Source organism: Macaca nemestrina, chromosome 5 (assembly GCF_043159975.1).
Source record: "Macaca nemestrina isolate mMacNem1 chromosome 5, mMacNem.hap1, whole genome shotgun sequence".
In the NCBI taxonomy this organism is placed as follows: domain Eukaryota; kingdom Metazoa; phylum Chordata; class Mammalia; order Primates; family Cercopithecidae; genus Macaca; species Macaca nemestrina.
In genome coordinates this window covers 19,003,190-19,025,466 of record NC_092129.1, presented here as the reverse complement: position 1 = coordinate 19,025,466, position 22,277 = coordinate 19,003,190, and the positions used below count along the sequence as shown (strand labels likewise).

General features: G+C 37.7%; 1 pseudogene; it reads left to right on the top strand.

The window, feature by feature from the left end:
* The window catches only part of LOC105499740 (dnaJ homolog subfamily A member 1-like), a 66,156-nt pseudogene extending 46,440 nt beyond the window's left edge, over window positions 1-19,716 (top strand).
* The last annotated feature ends 2,561 nt before the right edge of the window (window positions 19,717-22,277 follow it).

Below are 22,277 nucleotides of genomic sequence, written 5' to 3'. Positions count from 1 at the left end.
AGCTGATAAACTCTGTTCTCTGAGAAGGAAGAAGAAAATGCCTTTTCTGACTAACCCAGCTAGCTTCAGCTTCAGCTTCAGCTCACTACATTTTTCAACAGGTGGAAGTATATCAAGCACAGAGTAAGAAGAGGGTCCTTCTGGAGCATAGGATTTGTCTAAATCCTGCACAGAGAGCAAATATAAAGGCATAGGAAATGAAAATTATGATGCTGGAACCACCCTGACAGTATCCGATGGGACTTTCTCACTCTCTCTCCCTTGATTGCCGGTTAAGTGTTAATGAGAAACCTGGGAGTATCCCCAAGATACCATGGCCAAGACTTCTATTCTCCCCATTTTTTTAATCCTCAAGCTGAATATCATCATAACAGGCACTTATTCACAGGGACAGTTAAATAGATGTTTGTAATATGGCTTGAAACCCCTCAGGTGAAAGTGACTTTCTGAAGACAAAGCTGTGGTGATGGATCGAACTTCCTCACACTTCCTATAACTTGCTCTGCTTCCTAAAACTCGATTCTCTGAGTTGACCTTGCTTAGCTTAGCTGGTATTATATTTTAGATAAACCTATCTATTAATAATTTACTCATTTCTCATTTATATTATGTTATGTTTGTTTTTTAAGGAAGTAAGAGTATTGATTTTAATTCCTGTATCATGAAGCAAATTATTTCTGACCTCTGTATGTACAGAAGATATGCACTTAAGCTGCAAATCTTACTAGCCATAAAATATCCTGCCGAATCATGAATATTAAAGTGGATAACTTCCCATCTTGAGGCCAAGGGTGTATACTTCCATGGGAAAACAAAATAAGGTGATTTAATTTTAAGAAAAAAAATGAATCATGTAGAAGTTAGGGAAAATTTAAGGAGGACTCTAAGAGTTTAATATAAGAAAATCTAAACATTATTGTCATAATTGTAATGCTATAGGGGAAAATATATTCAGAATTGTATCATCCCTTTATAATTGAAAGACAACTATATTTTCCTCAGGAAGTTCTTTCTTTAGTGATCACCAATCCTTACCTTAACTTCCCAGGATATAAATTTCTCTTATTTGTCTAGCCACTCTATTGAGGCATATAAGGTCATGGCCTTCTGAAGACTCTACACACACATACACACACGCATGTGCACACACACGTACACACATGTATGACGTCATCAAAAAATTTTAAGGCTAATTTATAATTATCCTTTAAGATTTCTTATATGTACATGGTATTACTACTCTTTCCTTCCAAAATCATGAGTGTTCTGAATTTTGTGAAATTGATCCTTCTAAAATGTTTAAGCTAGAAGTGAAAGAAGTATGGGTGCACCACTGGGAAAAGAGAAGGAAAGGTGATGTAGTAGGGGTGGGATCTCTCTGCTAGGACCTCTGCAAAAGCAAAAGTTAAAAAGGGATTAATAACAGGGTTGATTTGCAATAGAGTCCAAATGCACATTTCTTTGACTCTATTCTTATTCTGATAACACAAACCAAAACGTATTCAAAATTGTAGCATACAAACATACATCGATTTTAGGCTGATGAGACGCTTCTCTTTGGGACCACTATCATCCTTACCCTCATTAGTGCTTCCCTAAGTGTTTCAGTACACACTGGCTTCTCCCTTTCGGCCTTCTGTGTTCTGCCTTCTTTGTTAACTATCCTTATACTCAATTCCAAACAATTTACCAGGTTGCTTGTATATGATCATCTTTTCTAACATTTTCTTATCATCCCAATGATACTGTGAACTCCATGAAGACACAGTTTCTCTTTTCACGCACCAAAAAAAAAAAAAAAAAAAAAAAATTCCAGCGCTATGTATGACTCTTTATATTTCCAACTTCTGCACAGTGCCTGGCCCATAGCAAATGTTAATTATGCATTTAATTAGTTAATCCCAATAGCTGAAGAATGATTTATTTTATGTAGAAGCTAAAGATGGTATTTCCATTTTAATAAACAGATAGTAAGAATATAATTTTGCTCTTAATCTTCTTTAAAGTTGTCACAATAGACCTCTGGAAGGGAAATATATCTATCCCATTCTATTTTACATTTAAAAACCCACAAAGAGCCATCTAAACCTCTAGGACGAGTGTAGGTTTAAGTGGCTTCCCTCCTGCTCCAATTTAAAAAAAAAAAAAAAACACTACTAAGCAACTGTAAAGTATAAGAGAACATTAAAATATCATTTGTGATTTTGTGGCATGATTCTCTAACGTGCAGTTTTACACATTCATCCAGATGGTCATTAAGGCAATTTTTGTGATAGTTAATTGTTTTTATCTTTATTTAGATCTAAGTAATAGTTACGCCAGATAGTTTTCAAATTTGTGTATTCTTAAAGAAAGTTGAGATAAAGCACTGATGAACATACTTTTACATGTTATTATAGTTATTTGTTTTTTAAAAAAACTTCATTTCTGTTGGGCGCCATGGTTCACACCTGTAATCCCAGCACTTTGGGAGGTTGAGGCGGGTGGATAGCTTGAGCCCAGGGTTCAAAACTAGCCTGGGAAACCTGGCAAAACTCCATCTCTACAAAAAATATACAAAAATTAGATGTGTGTGGTGGTGGGCACCTGTAGTCCCACCTACTTAGGAATTTTGAGATGAGATCACTTGAGCTTGAGAGGTCGAGGCTACAGTGAGCTGTGTTTACGCCACTGCATTCCAGCCTGTTCAACAGAGGTAGACTCTGTTTCAAAAATAATAAAATAAACTTCATTTCACAAGTATGTAAGTAAAAATCAATATGCACTTAAAATAAGGCATGCCATTAATATTTAGATAAAACAAATTGCATTTTCTCAATATCAAAGTGCTTGGCAATATAGCTCATTTTATCTTATCAATTTTTTTTTTTATTTTCCAGAGGTGAAAATTTACGGAGAATTATGTCATAATCAATCACGATAAGGAAAATATATTAACTGTGGGCTATTAAATAAAATCTTTTATGTGCTTGTGATCCACCTCCAGGTAGATTTATTGATATATAATAGATGTCAAATTACTCTAAATGGTTGTCTAGTGGTAATAATTACATTTTGGGACCACACTTTATCAAGTCGATTTTATGTATAAGAATTTTACTACCCAACTGGCAATGCTATGATGGGCTTTTCTCTCCTAACTGATGATATTTTGTTAAATACCATGATCAAACTTTCAGCACTTCTTGAAATTAAGTTGAAGACATCTTGCAAAATTAACATTCCACACACAGTTTGAATTCAGAGGTGTGTTTAACTCTTGAGACAGAAGGAAATCAAGGAATCATATTTAGCAGTTGTTTTTGCTCTCAATCTATCACGTTTTCTAGATAAATATAACACTGATGTGAAGAAGTAAATTTTCATATGACTTCTGTAATCTCTAACAGCTCATTCCATGTGTATATTTATACAGATTTTATCTCCCTACGCAAGATCAAAGTTGATGTCCAGCAGCCTCTCTCTGGTTCCTTGCATTAAATTCACACCACATGCCTCCATCAGCTTTTGTGTAATTAAACTTGCTATTCTTGACACTCAAGCAGAAACCATTGAAAGGTAATGGTAACTGTTGTGTAGATGAAAAAGACCTATTTGTCACCATTCATTATACCAATTCAGCCATGATAAATGAACAGAAATGGAGTGTTCTCCATATTTCTAGTGCAACTCCCCTAAGCTCATGGTCTGAATGCTGAGAGAGGGTGCTCTGTAGGGAGATGGCATGCATAATGCGGAAGTACTTAACAGCACTTTGCAGTCTGGAGCCAGAATGGCCCAGATCTGACTCATCTCCATGTCAAGCTTGTTTGGCATTTAGCTAATGTGTAATTTTATTTTGACATGAATCATTGAAACTTAAACATGTTAAACTAAATATTTGAACTCTACATAAAACCTCTTCTTAAAAAACTAGAGTATATATTTAAAGCCTTTTTAAAAGTGTCTTAGCTAAACATAAAATAATTATACATAATAGTCTCAAAGATTCCCGACTTTTCTCTTTTGAAGGGGTAGACTATTCTGGGCATATTGATATTTTGCTTTGAATAAAAGGAAAATTATTTCAGTATGAACTTGGCTCTTCAGAATGAGGTAATGCAAAAGCTCAGCATTTATCAGATAAGCTAGAAATTCAGGTCATCAGTGACAGAGGACTTGGGGTCCATAAACACCAGAGGGCAAATTTTTGCATTATCTGGGTAAGTACTGCCTTTTCTTTTTAGGCCATTTAAACTGGAATGGAGAAATAGAAAAGCTAAAAGATAGAGTAGGAAATTTTTTAGAAAAAGTCACTTTTTAAATAACTAAACATAGTCTTTCCGATATTGTTAACATCTTAAACTGATGATCTGAAGAGAAGAGTTGTGATACTATACCTTAGATTTAGCATATAGGCATTCACTGGAAAATAGAGGATAGAAACCAACTCTGACTGGAGACATTCTGGGTCTAGTTAAGGGATAGTCTTCCAATCTAATACAACAAGTACTTTACCCAGAATTCAGACATCTCAAAACTTACAAATATTATAAAAGGCCCAACCTTACTTCCCACATTTTAGAAAAGCATACTGTGGGTACTAGTGAAGCATCACAGTACTGAGATCAAAATGGTATTCTTTATAACCTGACTCCAACTTGCCTCTCCGTCAAATGGTTTTCCCAGAACTGTCTCTTTATTCAAATTTGAAAACAGAAAAAAAAAAAAAAAAATTCATGACAACCAGTTGTTGAAGAAAGCTCAACTTACTAGATAAAATGAATGTGAAATACAAAACACAATATTAGAATATTTGTAAAGACAATGGAACCCAGTCCTAAAACAAGTTGTAATAAAATAGATTGAGTATTTATTTGGATCATGAATCAATTCAGAAAATATAGAAATAGTTGAATTTCCAATTTTGCACTAGTGACAAAAAGGATAATGGTAGCTTGCCATAGTGGTATCAAATGCAGAGTCATGGCCCTCTCAGCCATAGTTGAAGGAACCAGCTCAGCGAGTGGAATGGTGTGAAAGGATAAAAACCTCCCCTGACAGCTGCTCATTCCCTCCAGCAGAGCTGATTTAAAAAAAAAAAAAAAAAGTGCCCTTTTGCTCTACATTGACCTTTTCCATGAATAGGTCAGCCAGGTGCAAGCTACCAGATGTGACTTTCCATGGTCTCTAAGCCCCAGGAGGCCATTTATCTCTTTTATTAGATAGGACTCAATGTAAAAAGAGGTGTGGAAGAACCAGCATCTTACTATTAGGATATCTGAATTTGACAAAATTTTACCTTTTTCAATACGAAAAGCACTCTGAATGTGTTGTTTCTCTTCATTACATCATGATTTTATCATAAAATAGACGTCTCAGTACTTTGGGAATAGTTTAGACATGCTTATAAAGCCATCTCTGACAGTCTAGATTATTTTATACTTCTACAAAATGCCTGTTTCACCCACTTTACCTAGATTTTTTAATGATTCAAAACAGTGAACAGACAGTTTACAAAGCTCAAATATCTAGTGGAGCTTTACTGGAGAACCTCATAACATTGAAAGAATGCTTTGGAACTCTCAGCGCTGCCCTTGGGAAGCCCTCACTAAGGCTCAGGCCCCATCTCGTGCTTTGTGGCTTTTCCCCTAGAAAACTGCAGATGCTTCTTCCTCCTTGAGGAAACTTGAGGGTCTCCAATACCATATTTCCACATCTCAGCCCCTGAGGCACCAACCTAACCAGATAAACTAATTTCAGCTGACATTTAAAAGACCTTTCCAAAGATAACATGTACTCAATTTAATATTCCCCGACCTGCTACTGCTTGTCTATCTCAACGAAACCTAAAACTGGTTGCCTTTAGAATAATCTGGAGAGCTCCTTAAAAATGCAAATTCTTGGGGCCATTTGTGGTGGCTGACACCTGTAATCCCACCACTTCGGGAGGCCAAGGCAGGCGAATCACCTGAGGTCAGGAGTTCGAGACTAGCCTGACCAACATAAAGAAACCTTGCCTCTACTAAAAATAAAGAAATTAGCTGCATGTAATGGTGGGCACCAGTAATCCCAGCTACTAGGGAGACTGAGGCATTAGAATCGCTTGAACCCAGGAGGCGGAGGTTGCAGTGAGCCGAGATTGTGCTACTGTACTGCAGCCTGGGTGACAGAGCAACACTCTGAGAGAGAAAGAAAAGAGAGAAAGAGGAAGGAAGGAAGGAAGGAAGGAAGGAAGGAAGGAAGGAAGGAAGGAAGGAAGGAAGGAAGGAAGGAAGGAAGGAAAATTCTTGCGCTATACTCCAGAGTTTTATTCTGCAAGTCTAAGGGGACTCAGGAATCTCCAAATAAGTTTGGGGATCATTTGGTCAACTCATCAGTGGCTATCGTGGAAAATTTGTGATCACAATAATTGGTAGGACACTATCTCCAGGCAATAAATAAATTCATGATCTTCAATATCAACAGATCTGGGTTCAAATCTTTATCACTTGTGAGTTGCTTGGCCTCTCTGAGCCTCGACTTTGTCCCTTAGGGGAAAAAAAGATGTAATAATACTTGCCCATGTTGTTATGTGAATTGAATAAGAGAATTTTGCCAAAGATGCTAATATGAGGTAAGAAAAATAAAATTGGGAGAAGGGAGACAAAACAAATCCTAGTACAGAAATAATGGTTATGCAAGACAGTGCTGAAAGAAGCAGTCAGCTATACTGCTTTCCTGGGGAGGAATTAAGGTCATTACACTCTTCTGGGCTCTGGTGTGGAATAATTCTGGGTGGAAATTAAGAATTGAGGAGATTAAGAGGTGGTCCCGGTTAGGACACAGGGAGCTTCCTCCCTTGAGCAACCTGAGAATTCCATTCATTGAGTTAACATAATTGCTGAATGCTTATTGTCTTCCAAACACTGTTCTAACACAAACTATGCCATACAAGAATGTAAGAATGACATTGTTCCCACTCTGTTGGAATTTATATTCTAGTTGGAGCAAGACTGGTAATACACAAATAGACAAATTAGAAGTAAATAGATGAGCAAGAAAGATCAGACCATGACAAATATCACATACAACATTAAAAACACAATATGATAGCAAGTGACTAGGCAAGTGCTTTTGATTGGATGGGAGCAGAAGGGCATCTCCAGGGAGTGATAGCTAGTCTGAAACCTGTAGGGCAAAAAAGAGTTGGCCCATGAGAAGATTGGGGCTAAGTACATTCCTGGCAGAGGGCACAGCTAGCACAAAGGTCTTAAGATGACAAGCTTGGCATGTTCAAGAAACAGAAGAAAGCCAGCATGGCTGAGGACAGTGGGTGTTGGTGAGTGGGTAAGCACATAAGGTCGAAGAGATAGGGAGTGGTCAGAGAACAGAAAGCATTGTATGCCAGAATAAGGAGTTTGGATTTTATTCCTAGGATGACAAGAAGCCACTGAAAGGTTTCAAATAAGAGTAGTAACAGGGTTCCATGTATGTTTCACTGGGATCAATGTGAGCTCTCTGTAAAGAATGAATTTTATAAGGAAAGATGTGAAAAAAAAAGCAAACATTTAGGAACATATCAAAGTAGCCCAGGCAAGAGGACTGGTGGATGCAGCTTGGAAGAGAGCGATGATCTTAGAGAGAGAAAGAAACGGATGGAATCAAGACATATTTCAGAGGCAGAGTCTACATTCCTTCTGACATAGTGGATGTGGGATGCATAGGAAAGAAAAGAACCAAGGAGAAACAGGTTTTGAGGCTTAAACAGGTGGGTAATGGCTGGCAAAGAGCAAGTTACAGAGGGAAAATGCAAGCGCTCTCCTGGTGATAGTTGAATCACCATAAAACTTTAACAACAAAAGAAGTAACCAATCTAAACAGGTCCATGAAGGTCATTCAAATGCTGACAACAGAGGAACTGAACTTCAGTAGATGTTCTATTCTTAGATTTTTATAAGCGTTTGACATTGCATTTATATAAAGAATGACTTTTAAAAGTCACCTTCTTGGTGAGATATTTTAATATTATAATACACAAAACTATGAAATGACATGGCAAAGTACAGGTAAGTTGATAATCTAAGTTAGGGCTTGATTTTCTTGTTGCCATGAGGTTAAAAGTGGACAAACGTCCTTTAATATCCGGTCAGCTACAGAGACAGCAGAAATGACTGAGCACTCACTGTGTGTCAGGCACTGTTGGAAATGTTACTCTTTCAGGAACCTTGTGAAATTCCATGATCATCCCATTTCACAGAGGAGGAACCTGAAGTAACTTCCCCGTTGCCACTGAGTCTGCCAGGGGGAAGCAGAGCCTGAATTTAGGCAGTCTGACTCCAGAGCCCAGACACTGAAATCACGCTTGGACCCCCTGAGCAGGACGTTGCTGTGACCTCCGGCTTCCCTGGCTTTCTTCTCTTCAGTGTTATTTCCATGGAAAGAGTTAACAACTCCACACCCCTGGCATTCCCTTGACAGAGTCTTGTCCGTATACAACTAAAGATAAACGAGTCCAAAGCCCTAGGTGTTTGGAAGCTATGATATGAGAAAAAAATAATTGGGTTGTTTATTTTATGCGTATATTGCTTTAACTTGCATTATGCAATAAAACTCCATTAATCCACACTTCACTGATCTCATGTGAAGATAACCAACTAAACAATATGTAATTAAGAAATGTTACTTTTTCTTCAGATAATTCTTTAGAGTCTTATTTGTCAAGTAGGCAAATCCAGTTTTTTTTAAAAAAGAGTCATTTATTTTTGGTTCTAGTAATTAAATTTCTTATGTTATCAAAGTAGCTTATACTTATGATATCGTATAAAACCAGGGCCTTTTGTGAAGTATATGTTTTATAAACTTAGCTTTATTACTTGTTAAAATCCTTTTATATCTTAGCTAATAATATTAACTTTCCTTGACATTACTAAAACTCCACTTGTTCCCAAATATATTCTCAGGCAGATTTCTCGCATTTTTCTTCCATTATTCCAAATGAATGAGGTTTTAAAGTTTCACATTTATGAGACCACATGTAAAAATAATAATAAACACCAACTTTTAAAAGTATGTTCTTTTTCATTTTGCAGAGATTGCTTAGAGAAATAAAAATGTAAATGACACAAATGTACAGCCCTTGATTCATGGAGCAATCCTTCCCAAGTGAATGGAAGAAGCCCACACATACCCATAGTCACATAAAACTTTTAATGCAGACATTTCAAACACCACCAGATTTTTGTCACTTCTTTTAAGGAGGAAAATTTTTGTGTTGAACAATAGGAAACTATGGATAGCTGGTTTCGACTGAAGCCTAGTTTTCATATTTTAAACATGATCATTTGAGGTCAGAGAAACCGAAACTTGACTAATAGTGTTACTTTTTGAAGAGAAGAAAGACGGCTTGTTTTGAGAACTTGCTATGAGCCAATACCTCTATTAAGTACTTTCCATGAACATTCACAATGTCCTGTGAGATGTGCCCTCCTATTATGCCCAAGCAGAGGAGACACTGGCCTGCCAACTGGTGGAGTGCCTGCTGGGGTCACAGTAAAGGACAAAGCGGGTGCTGGAATCTCACCCACCTGCTTCAGCAGGGTGGGCTCCAGATGAGTTTTCTTTCCTGAGAAGTGCCCAGGGAACAGGATCAGCATTGGTCTTTTTTTACATCCCTATATCAGCATCAGGCTCTGGGTGGTATTTACAGTGACTTAGAGAGGAAGAAGTGTACTGGCCATTGGATGCCCTTGAGTAATAGAGAGTATCAGTCTACGGGGTTATGCCAGCTTGGGGACCTCAGGGAAGGCTTTTGATTCTGTCCAAACAGCCTATTCATTTACAGGTGGCCAAGACAACATACACATCTCTTGACACATTTACCCCTTCCCAGACCTCAATTGTTTTGGGGAGAAACTTCAAAACAAGGATTTTTGTATGTGGTATAAGAATAATATGTTCTTATTTACAAATTTTAAATCAACCAGAAACATATTATATGTTCACGAGTAAGACTTCCCTACACATTTATCTCCTGTTGCTTTCCCTTCTCTTTTCCCATAACCTTCTGTTTTCTCCCTCCTATTCTCTTCCTTTCTGGTATTTCTCTCTTGCCTTCATCTATTTGGAGGAGGAAGGAGGTGAGAAAGGAAAACATGGGAAAAAAGAGAAGTCGTGGCAAAGCAATTACGCTAAGAAATTCTTTTACATGTAGCATATGCTTGTGCCATACCACTTCTTGGGTATTTGCTTCCTGGTTTTAAACTTTTTTTTTTTTTTTTTTTTTTTTTTTTTTTGAGACGGAGTCTCGCTCTGTCCCAGGCTGGAGTGCAGTGGCGCGATCTCGGCTCACTGCAAGCTCCGCCTCCCGGGTTCACGCTATTCTCCTGCCTCAGCCTCCTGAGTAGCTGGGACTACAGGTGCCCGTCACCACGCCCGGCTAATTTTTTGTATTTTTTTAGTAGAGACGGGGTTTCACCGTGGTCTCGATCTCCTGACCTTGTGATCCACCTGCCTCGGCCTCCCAAAGTGCTGGGATTACAGGCGTGAGCCACCGCGCCCGGCGGTTTTAAACTTTAAACTTTATTTCTTTAGATGAAATTCTTTAGAACTACTGAGGGTGACTTTTTCCTTACCATTTTTTGTGCCTCAAGCAGAGAACTGGAGTTCTACATTCTGGATGCCTGTCTTGCTAAATGTGTGACTTGGGACAAGCAATAGCCCCTTGCACTTTTCACTTCATTATCAGTTATACAGAGAATAATACATGTTTTACCAATCAGACAGGGCAGCTGTGAAGATGAAAAGAAACAGCAAGGAAGCCACACCGACAAAAGCCTGATTCCATGAAGCAATTCTGGTCACACCATAACATTTCTGTTCCTTTCCCCTTCCTTTCTCCATAGTCTTATTTCCTCTTTTCTGCCTTTCTCATCTGCCATTTTAGCAATGTCTCATTTATTTGGCATATCAATAAATAAGGTGTTCCATTAGAAAGTAATGGATTTTTTTACCAAGGTAAACCATGGAAGTTATTTTTTTTTAGATTTCATCATTTTAAATGCAATATTTTAAATACAAGAATTACTTATATTCTGTCTCTTTAGACATAGTTTATTAAACACAGTGTACATTTCCTGATGATTCAGGATTATCTTCACTATAAACACATGCTGCTCTCCCTCAAATTGTTGACACCCACCCCGTGCTGCCATTAGTACACATACTGCCTCCGTTACTGGAACTTACTTCCATTGTTTCACCTTAACCCACCGTCTAGCTTATATTTTACAATCTTTCTTCCCAAATAACTCTAAGTTCCTTGATGATACAGACTGTCATTCATTTATTTCCATGTCCCAGTGCTTTGCATGGTGTCCACATTGTAGTATGAGTTTAGTAAGCACTATCTGAAGTTATAAAAGTCACTGATAAGCTGAACACCTATTCATTTCTAGGGGAGAAGGAACTATTTGCAACAACCATGTTGGTTTACATAGATTTAGTCTTCACAACTGAATAAGGAAGGTATTATTACCATCTCCATTTTAGAAATGAGAAAAATGAGGCTCAGATAAATTAAATACCTGCCCAAGGTCACACAACTACCAGCAGAAGAGCTGTAACTTGAGTCTGGACCCGTCTTATTTCAAAGTCTATTCTTTTCCTGCCACAACACATACCACATACAGTAACTCCGACACTGAATGGGCTTTGTGGTTTGAGATGAAGTTCATGGCTTTTACAATTTTTCTGCCCCACCCTCAATATTGCCTGCCACCTCTTCGGCTATCATTTGTCTCATCCTCTCTTTTACTGCCCTAATCTGCAACTGACTTAGAAAATACTACGTTTGTTAGACTTGTTTAAAAGTAAGAATAAAACATTTTCAGCAACAATAAAAGGAAAGAATGACAAATGGTTTTAAAGCTGCACACTGACCTGCGCTGAGTAGTAGCACCTAGAGTTGAGGTTTCTGCAGCAATATCCATGGCTCTTCAGGAACGAAGGCCCATAGGGAGTGACAGTTTCTGGCGTGGTTAAGTAAAGGGAAAGTGAGGCCACACTTCTGGGACCTGGAGAGTTTTCAATAAGTAAATTGCAATGAAAAAGACCATGTAATCTTGGCATCATCTATCTAGATTTTCAGATGTGATTTTTGCCTACTCCTGGTTCTTAACTGGAGGATATATTGTTAAGGAGGCTAGATAAATGACGTCTGGATAACCAAAGTGTTCATAATGGTCTTTTTCTTTCTTGTTCTTCTTACTTTATTTTTCTTGGCCCATGCTCTGTGTTTTGGGTCTTAGGTTTGGCAGCATCACCCGTAGCACCTATGGGCTTTATCTAAGTCACTGAGAGCACATAGGCCAAAGAGAGTGCAAACTTCTGGTACAAATTAGACAACTGCAAATGAGCAAGTAAATTATCAAACAAACAAATGACTCCAGTTGGCATAGGAAGTTTTTTCCAGAAATATTGTTCATGTGAAGATTTAATTATATATGGTACCCAAACATCCATTGGGTTGCTGATAATGTCTCTGGACTTCAAGTCTGCCTCATTCTTTCTACTTCCACAGAGCTGATGACATTTCTTGGGCTATTTTGCTACTACTTCTGTCTTTGTTACCACCACTTCTGCTCCATGTATAATCTCCTTTGCTTGCTTTCCTCTTCTCTCTGCCTTTTTTATTTCTAATTTTGTTAGGCCCCTATCATGTCATCTGAGCTTCTTGGCTACTTCTCCCTGAAAAGACTGACCTCTTTTTTTTTGTAAATCTCTATTAAACCAGAAGATTTCTTCCCTCTTTTTGGAGAATTAATCAATCCTGGCTTATCCACCATAACTTTCATATCTCTGGCTCCTCTTAATCATGTACAAAATACTCAAAGCTCTTGGTTTATTTCCTTTTTTACAAGATGCACATTATTCTTCCTTTTGTAACTGACACCATTCCTGGTGCTTGAACACTAGACTCCAGATAACTGAAGTTAGGCTGTACTCCATAAAGCCTAGCTGCCAGAAATCACTTCTCCATTGTCGCACACATGGTAGTTGATGTGTACATTCACGACCCCTCCCAGGAGGTATCCAGGTTAGGCTCAACTTCCAAGTGCCAGCTCCAACAATTCCCTTTCTCTCACGCTTCACCATGTATCTCAAAGTAAAGGAAACTGGCATCACCAGACGGGTAACCAGAGAGGTAACCTGATTTTCTTAAATCATTACAGATAGATTAGGTAGATCGATAAATAGAGCAATTATTTTGTGGCAACTCATAGCAAAACATAGTGAGTTTCAGTCCTGATATTAAAAACTCCTAATACATGGGCTTTAATTTGCTAGAAGATCATCTTTAAAATATGGTTCCTGATGGTTTCACATCACCCAGGTAGCAGTTTATCAAGTGGCATCCTAAAGGACCCTGTTCTGCCATTAGCCGAAGACCAGAGTTACCTGCTACTGCAAACTCAATTAAATAGAGTTGTGCAAGAAAGAAAAACACTAGAAAAATATCTTTGAGGAAGAATGAGGAAGGGTTTATTGTTGTTATTTTGTTGTTGTTGTGTAAGATATAGGGTTTTATCTATGTTTATCTGTTGAGGAGAAACAAGAAAAGAGAGAGAGAAAAAATACTGAGTGGGTGGGTGAAAGGAGGTATTTGTGGTATAAAATTGTGCTGTTCAATATGATAGCCAGTAACCACATGTGGCTATTGAGCACTTGAAATGTGGTTAGTCTAAACTGAGATGTGCTGTGAGCACAAAACACACATAGAATTGTGAAGACTTAGCATGAAACAAAAGCATGTAACTATCACATTAATATTTTTCATATTGATTATAGGTTGAAAAGATAATACTTTGGCTATAATTGTTTAAATAAAATACATTGATAAAATTAATTTCACCATCTATTTTCATTTTTTAAAATGACTAGAAAATTTTAAATTACACATATGGTTCACATTTGCGACTCACATTATGTTTTTTTTGACAGCACTGTTATAAGGTCTTATCTACCCAGACTAGGTTCGATGAGGAGTAACAGAAAACATTAAAATTACCCACAGTGATTACAAAATAGAAATGTTTATTGATTCCTCACATGATAGGCCAAAGGTAGACTAGACTAAAATGGCTTATGATCATCAGAGACTCAGGCTTCTTTAATCTTTCTGTTCCACCATCTTAAGCACACTGCCTTGTGATCCAAGACTGCTGCTAAATCTCTAACCAGAAAAACCACACTCCAGTCAGTAGGAAGAAGAAAGGAACCCATTAAGAATATATCTCTGTGAGGCCTTCTATAGCCACCTTGTACAATCTTCCCTGATTGGTAAGAACCAGCTTTGGTCAAGATATGAGCCATCTCTGTAAACCTTGGGGAAGAGGGGAACTAACTACTGTGATCTGGTACCATTTCCATTACTTGGTCCCCTGTATCGAACAGTGCAGACTTTATTCCTAACAGTCAAGCGCACAGCTAAACATCAGGAATTATATTTAGGATGACCATTTGTCCCAGTTTGCCTGAGAGTCTGTTTTGTATGTGTCGTCCTGGCACAATTATTAATAGCTCCCCCTTTCTCTCTCTCAAGTGTCCCAGTTTGGGTGATAAATTATATGGTCACCCTTGTTATGTTTCCAAGAAGAAAGAGAGAAACAGATGATAGGGTGGCAATTCTCTCTGCCAGGGGTTCTTGAGAAATCACTTAAGAAATCCTTAGCAAATAAATGTGTCATCCAACCCACCCCACCAGTATTCTGAAGCTGGTTGGAGGTGGGTTGAAGGAGATATGTATTTGCTAAGGACTTCTTGTGATCTCCATACAGACAAATTAAAGGACTTTTCTTACCCTTCATTATTATTATTTATTCGCTTAAATATATATGGTGCAACTCCACTTGCCAAGTGCTGTGGATTTGGGAGATGTAGAGGTAAAACAGAATTAATACTATTAATCCCATACTATTAAACTCGTTTTCTATTATAATGGAGTAATAGGAGTTTGAATTATCTGAATAATCTCAATCCTGGGACTGCTATTTCTCCCCCTGAATACTTTTGTAAGTCTCTTTCTGTCTTTTTCTGGTTCCAGAAAATTCTAGCCTATTGTTTTCCAAAAGTCTTCAAATATATTGCTAATTCTTTAAGAGAGTTCCTAGCCAAATAATATTTGGAAATGCAGCATTATTAAAGCATTATAATGCAAGTTAGTACATTAATAGAATTCCCATTTAACTTTTCACATCTGAATAGGTTTGGGGTTTAATACCTGCTAACATCTAATGCAGCATCCCTTTGTACTACTCCTAGAGTCCCAGAAGTATGAAGATATTATCAGACTCTTGGTCCTCGGTTCCTCCCTCTACACTCTGCCGCCTCATGCTCACATTTGTTCTCTATTTTTACTTCTAAAGAAGTAATGCCTAAGCTACCTTCTCTAGCCTTTACCTCATTCTCAGAACTAACTAACTGGACATCTCTGCTTAAGTTAAAGTTGTAATCTCAAACTTAACAACCTCAAATTTAATTTGACTTTTTGTCCATAATCAAGTCTCCCCTGATGCATGCCTGTTTTGGAATAGTACTACCTGCAGTAGACATTTTGTTTATCTGTTTGTTTTTGGTTTTGTTTTAGTCTGGGGATTTTTCGTTGTTGTTGAGGGTGAAGGGAGGGTTTAGGGAGCAAGTCTAGCAGTATTGCACTTCATTCCTATTTTTGTTTTAGTGAGAAGTGCATTACCAATGGCTCCTGGCCAGACCAGGCTTGAGCATGTGGTCTGGGCCCAGCCAATCAGCCTCCCACTGGGCACTTTGAATTTTGAGTTATTAATATTAGAAGAGAGATGTAAGAATGGTCTAAATGCATTCACAGCATGGTGGGGTGACATTAGCAGTGTTCTGTGACAACAGTGTCCTCAACTTGGTTACTTTAGATGATTATGATGCAACCTAAAGTTTGAGAACCACAGTATTAGGGCTTATACATCAGCTTTTCCAAGAATAATTATTTCACCCCAAATTGACTCTTCCATTTAAGTCCTATAACCCTTAATATCTATACCACTCATGCTGAACCTATCCCATATTGCTTTGCAGTTATTTATCTTATCTCTTGACTAGCTTCTTAGCTTCTAGGAGGCAGGGTGATATAAATCACCATGACTGACATAGAGTAATAACTCACTTAATGAATCAATGAATATTCACTAGTGACAAATTAATTGCTCCTGATATATGAACTTCCCCATTTTCTATAAAATAAACTTTAAATTAGTTCACTTCTATTCAAGAGCTTCTAAAGTAGGGATCCTCAAATTTGCCAGATGTTTAATTAACCTAGAGAGTTATAACAAATATTGATACTCAAGTCAGAGCTCTATAGATTCTTAAGTAATGGATTTGGGGTGCAGCAATCTGGTCACTGTGGTTTTAAAAGTTCCTGAATAGTTACATATTGTAGGCCAGGTGGTGTGTAATCCAAAGGCTGAATTGCAGGAGCAGTTTACTTGGGAGTTTCTGAACATGCAGTTCAACAAGATTCCCAGATGATTCCTATATACTTTAAAGTGTGAGAAGCACTTGGTTTAGAGCAAGGATGTTCAACAGAAATATAATATGAACCACATATGTAATTTAAAATCTTCTAGGAGCCATATTAAAAAAGATCTTTAAAAGGTAAAAATACTTCTAATAATATATTTTATTTAACCCAATGTATGCAAAATATTATCATTTTAACAATATAAAACTATTAGTGAAATATTTTACAACATTTTTTTGCACCGAGTCTTTGAAATCCAGTTTGTATTTTATACTTACAGCATATCTCAAATCAGACTAACCACATTTCTAGTGTTTCATAGCTACATGGGGTTAGGGGTCACTGTACTGGATAGTGCATATCTGCAGTGTTCTGACCTTTCCTTCCCCAGCACCAACTATAGCTTTCCTTACAAAAGCTTTTTGCTTTAGTCAAAAGAAAATTTTCATGAAACAATCGGCCCACCATTCACTTTCCTCTCTTCCACTGTTACCTCCACTGCTCCTCGAAGGCTGGAAAGACCTCCATCTGCTCCCTCCTGGTCTAGGTTCCATTTTTTTTCCTTTAAACACAGTCTAATTTTTCAGCTTTTTGGTGAAACCTTCCTAATATGGTTCTAGATTACAATGATTAGTTGCTACTCTAAAGTTTGCAGGGTAAACATATATTTTCATCTATTAGGGGAGACGGTAAAAGACGGTTTTAGAAGGCTAAACATGGAATGTAATTAGAATGATAAGACATGCTGCCCTTCTTAATAAAAATGAAACCCAGACCTCAGAAGGCCGATATTGAAAGGCCAACTCTGTGGTGAGGAGTAACAGCCTTCCTAGGAAGGCTAAATCAAACTGCACAATTCTACTCCTGGAGCTCTTCCATGGTTACCCTTGCCTACCTTGCCCTGACCCCATAATGCTAGAATAACTAATGCTCCATCTCAAGCATAAATTCAGGTGTGAGCAACAACTCCTCTCTTGATTGCTCTAAAATTTAACTGAGATAAAAATGAAATATTCAAAAAATATCTTTTCAGTAGCCAGAAGGCAATTAAAACAAAAATTTCGGAGTCCAATGAACTTAGACAATGTATAATAGTTTGTAAAATTTAGCCTGTTTTGTGTATGAGCAAGATTACCCAATTCACAGACTGCAGGATGGGGAATCAAGAAAGAACTTGCCAAGTCCCCCCGTTCCTTGATCTTCTTCTCTTTCCACATGGTGATGCTATGTTTAGGCTACAAACCTAGCTCTTCCTAGACATCTTGACTCCAGTTGGTCTAGATTTGCACTGTCCAATACCATAGCCACAAGTCACATGCGTGGCTGTCAAATACTTGAAATGTGGCTAGTACAAATTGAGATGTGCCATACATGTAAAATAAATACTAGATATCAAGATTTGTTACATACATGAATTTTCCATTGCTGCCATAAAAAAATTACCTTAAATTTAGTGGCTTGAAACACCCCCTCTATCACATTTGCTATCTCACAGTTCTGTAGACCAGAAGTCCCATATCAAGTGGCTCAGCTGAACCCTCTGCTTAGTAGAGACTCATAAGGCCAAAATCAACGTGTACATGGGGTTTCCTTCTTTTCTGGAAGCTCTAGCGGTAAATCTGTTCCAAACTAATTTGGATTGTTGGCTGAATTCTGTTCCTGTGGTTGTAGGGCAGGAGTCTTGTTCCCTTCATGGTTATTAGCCAGAAGCCTCTCAGCTCCTTAACGCCACCTGCATTCCTTGTCACATTGTCCCCTCCATCTTCAAACCAACAAGGACATGTTGAATCCTTCTCATGCTTTGAATCTCTCTTAATTATCCTGTCATATCTCTTCTTCTTCCAGCCGGAATAAATTCTCTGCTTTTAAGAACTCATGTGAGGGAGATTTCCAAAACACTTGGTGAGAGATGGAGGAGTGGTAGCTGCCCAAACTCCTTCTTGCTCCCACACACCAGCCTTAGCCCACTTGCCAGCTTTAGAAAGTGGTGAAAGAAACCACTTACTGTAATGGTTTGGGGGTGAGACCCAATGCCATCCAGGAAGAGTTAAGAGAGTCTTACAGGAAACTGATCTTGAATTACTACACTGGTGAGAATCCAAATAACGAACAGAAGTATAAACAGATTTCTTAAGCTTATGAAGTACTCTCTGAAGCAAGGAAAATTGAATTATTTGAGACAAGAGGAGAATGGGCAATTAAAAAGGGTGAGTGGCAGTATTGGCTCCCTCACGGACATGGTTGATATGTTATTTGAAGGAAGAGGAAGGATGCAGAAAGAAAAAGAGGTAAAAATATTGTGCATCAGCTCTCAGTAACCACAGAAGATGTATTTAATGGTGCAACAAGAAAACTAGCTCCATAAAATAATGTGATTTGTGACAAGTGTGTAGGCCAAGGTGGTAAGAAAGGAGCAGTAGAGCGCTGTCCCAATCACTGAAGTACTAGAATGCAAATAAGAATCATCAGATAGGACCTAGAATGGCTCAAGAATCTCAGTCTGTGTGCATGGAGTGCCAGAGCCATGGGGAGCAGAACAGTCCTAATGACAGATGTAAAAGCTGCAATGGAAGGAAGATAGTTTGAGAGAAGAAGAGCCTACAAGTTCACGACAAAGGCATGAAAGACGACCAGTAGATATCTTTCATGGTGAAGGAGATCAGGAGCCAGGAGATATTATCATTGTTTTAGATCAGAAGGACCATGCTTCCTTATTCGACCAGAAGACCTTTATATGTGTATGGACATAAAACTGGTTGAAGCGCTGCATGGCTTCCAAAAGCCAATACCCACCCTTGACAACCAAACCCCAGTCAACACCTCTCATCCCCCAACTCAGATTGTCAAGCATAGAGATACTAAGTGTGTGCTAAATGAAGGCATGACAGTTTATTGTAGATTCTATGAAAAGGATCACCTAAGCATCAAATTTAAGGTCTACTTTCCTGAGAATGCCTTTCTGTCTCCTGATAAACATTTTTTGCTGTAATAACTCCTGCCTGAGAGATAGGAAGTAAAAGAGGCTGATGAAATGGATCAAGTACATCTGGTGGATGTTGACTGGTATCAGCAAGGATGGGCCATTACAATGGAGAAGCTTATGAGGATGATGAACATCATGCCAGAAGTGGTGTTCAGTGTCAAACCTCTTAATGGTGCCAGTGAATAACATTCACTGCTGGTATTACATATGCAGCAGTGAATAAGTGAAGGACTATAACCAAATATGCTCACTTCTTGGTATTGTTTTTGTTTTAATACTCAATTGTAGTAGTGTTTTAAAAGTTAAATGAATAATAAGTGAAAATATAAAAGCTCTGACTTTGCTCTAAATATATGTTGACATCAGGGTGCAAGATGAAGTTTAGTATCTGTAAAAATTACTTTCAAGAAAAGTTCCGCTAGCATTTGTTAGGTCATGTCTTGTAATTAATTTCAGATGTGTATATGAACAAGCTTAGCTTGAAATGCTAAGTATGTGTATCGACCTCCACTTATGGCCATTCATTGTTAAACTATGAAATTAAAACTCTGTACGGTTGGCCCTCCATATCAGCAAATTCAACCAACCCTAGATTTAAAATATTCAGAAAAAAATACAAAACAAAAAATGATAAAAATTTTTAAAGCACAGTATAACTATATAGCATTTACATTATGTTAGGTATTATAAGTAATCTAAAGATGATTTAAAGTATATAGCAGGTTGGCCAGGCACGGTGGCTCATGCCTGTATAGCACTTTGGGAAGCTGAGGAGGGCGGATCATCTGAGGTTGTGAGTTTGAGACCAGTCTGACCAACATGGAGAAACCCCGTCTCTACTAAAAATTACAAAATTAGCCAGGCGTGGTGGTACATGCCCGTAATCCCAGCTACTCGGGAGGCTGAGGCAGGAGAGTCGTTTGAACCCAGGAGGTGGAGGTTTTGGTGAGCTGAGAACACGCCATTGCACTCCAGCCAGGGCAACAAGAGCAAAACTCCATCTCAAAAAAAAAAAAAACCCACAAAGTATATAGCAGGTTGTGCATGTGTTATAGGCAAATAGCACACTATTTTATATAAGGGTCTTCAACATCTGGATTTTGGTACCCAGGGGGGTCATGGAACCAATCCCCCATGGATACTAAGGGACCACTATATTTAACTGGTAATTAGAAGATAAAATGAAATAACAAGAAGTGAGCATATTATGGTTATAGTCCTTCGCTTATTCACCACGGCATATGTAATACCAGCAGTGAGTGTTATTCACTGGCACCATTAAGAGGTTGGACACTGAACACCACCTCTGGCATGATGTTCATCATCCTCATAAGCTTCTCCATTGTAATGGCCCATCTTTGCTGATACCGGTCAACGTCCACCAGATGTACTTGATCCATTTCAAGTACCAACAGAAATGTTGGTCTGTACAGTTAATGTGTATTAAGTGGAACTCATTGTGATGCTTCTGCATTTACCCTATTGCTTTGGCTTTTATTTGAAGATGCATAATACATAAAGTAGGTATGGCATCAGTAATAGAAATGATCATATTTATAGTTTATATATAATATAACTAATGTCATATGATGTAGTACATACATAACATATGTAGATCCTGTATAGTTACATAGATATAGAAAACTTTGTTGATCAGTCCTCGTTACATTCTTTTTTCCTTCTTTTTAGGCCATCATGAGCCCCTAAGTACTGACTTACAGAGCTGGGTTAAACTTAACTTAGAACTTAAAGTGATGAGACCTTTACATGGAGGAGAAGTAATTTTCATGTACAATATGGGAAGGTATTCCTTAGGTATGTTACAGGCTCATTTTAAACCATTTGATTTATGATCCAAAATATCTGTAATTAATGTTGGGAGTATAGCAAATTGTGATAAATGCCTTTAATTATATATTTTAAAGCCAGCATATGGTCACATGCTTAAATTTAAATATCAGAATTTAAGCAATTTTTGAAATACATGAATGTCTCCTTAGTATACTGATTACAAAGCATTTTCAGCATTTGTCACTATAGGCTTCTCCTCCCTAGGTTAAAGAATTGGCTTTTCACTAATTAAAACATGTAAATTTTCATTTTAAATAGTTAAAATAAATAATACAAAAATATTATTTGACTATTTAAAAAAAGAACTCATGTGATTAGATTGAGCCCATGCAGATAATCCAGGATAATCCCCCTATTTTAAGGTCTTTAACCTTAATTACATCTGCAAAATCCCTTTTGCCAAGTAATGTAACACATGTACAGGTTCCAGAGACTAGGGTGCAAATATCTTTGGGAAGTCATTCTTTCTACCACAGTATGAAAAAAAAGCAAAGTATTTCATTAATGATAACTATATTGATTACATGTTGAAACAATATTTTTGATATATTAGATTGAATGAAATTTATCGTTAAAATTAATTTCATCTATTTCTTAGTTTTTGAATAAGTTCCTAGAATATTTAAGATTATATATGTGGCTCACATTTGTGTCTTACATTGTGTTTCTATTGGCCAGCACTTGTCTAACCTAGAGAGAGGTTAAATCCTCTTTACCACTCTCAGAGTTTTTGATATTCGGTCTGTGGACCCACTCCTTCCATGAGAAATGCTTCCCTTACAATCCGTCGTGGCCTTACACTTTCAGGTCTCTCTTGACTAAACACAGCATTGCACGATACAAAACCCACAATTTTCATACAAGAGATACCCAAATATAGTGATGGAGCAAGGAGATGTGGGTACAGGGGCTCATTTCCTTATAATAAAATGA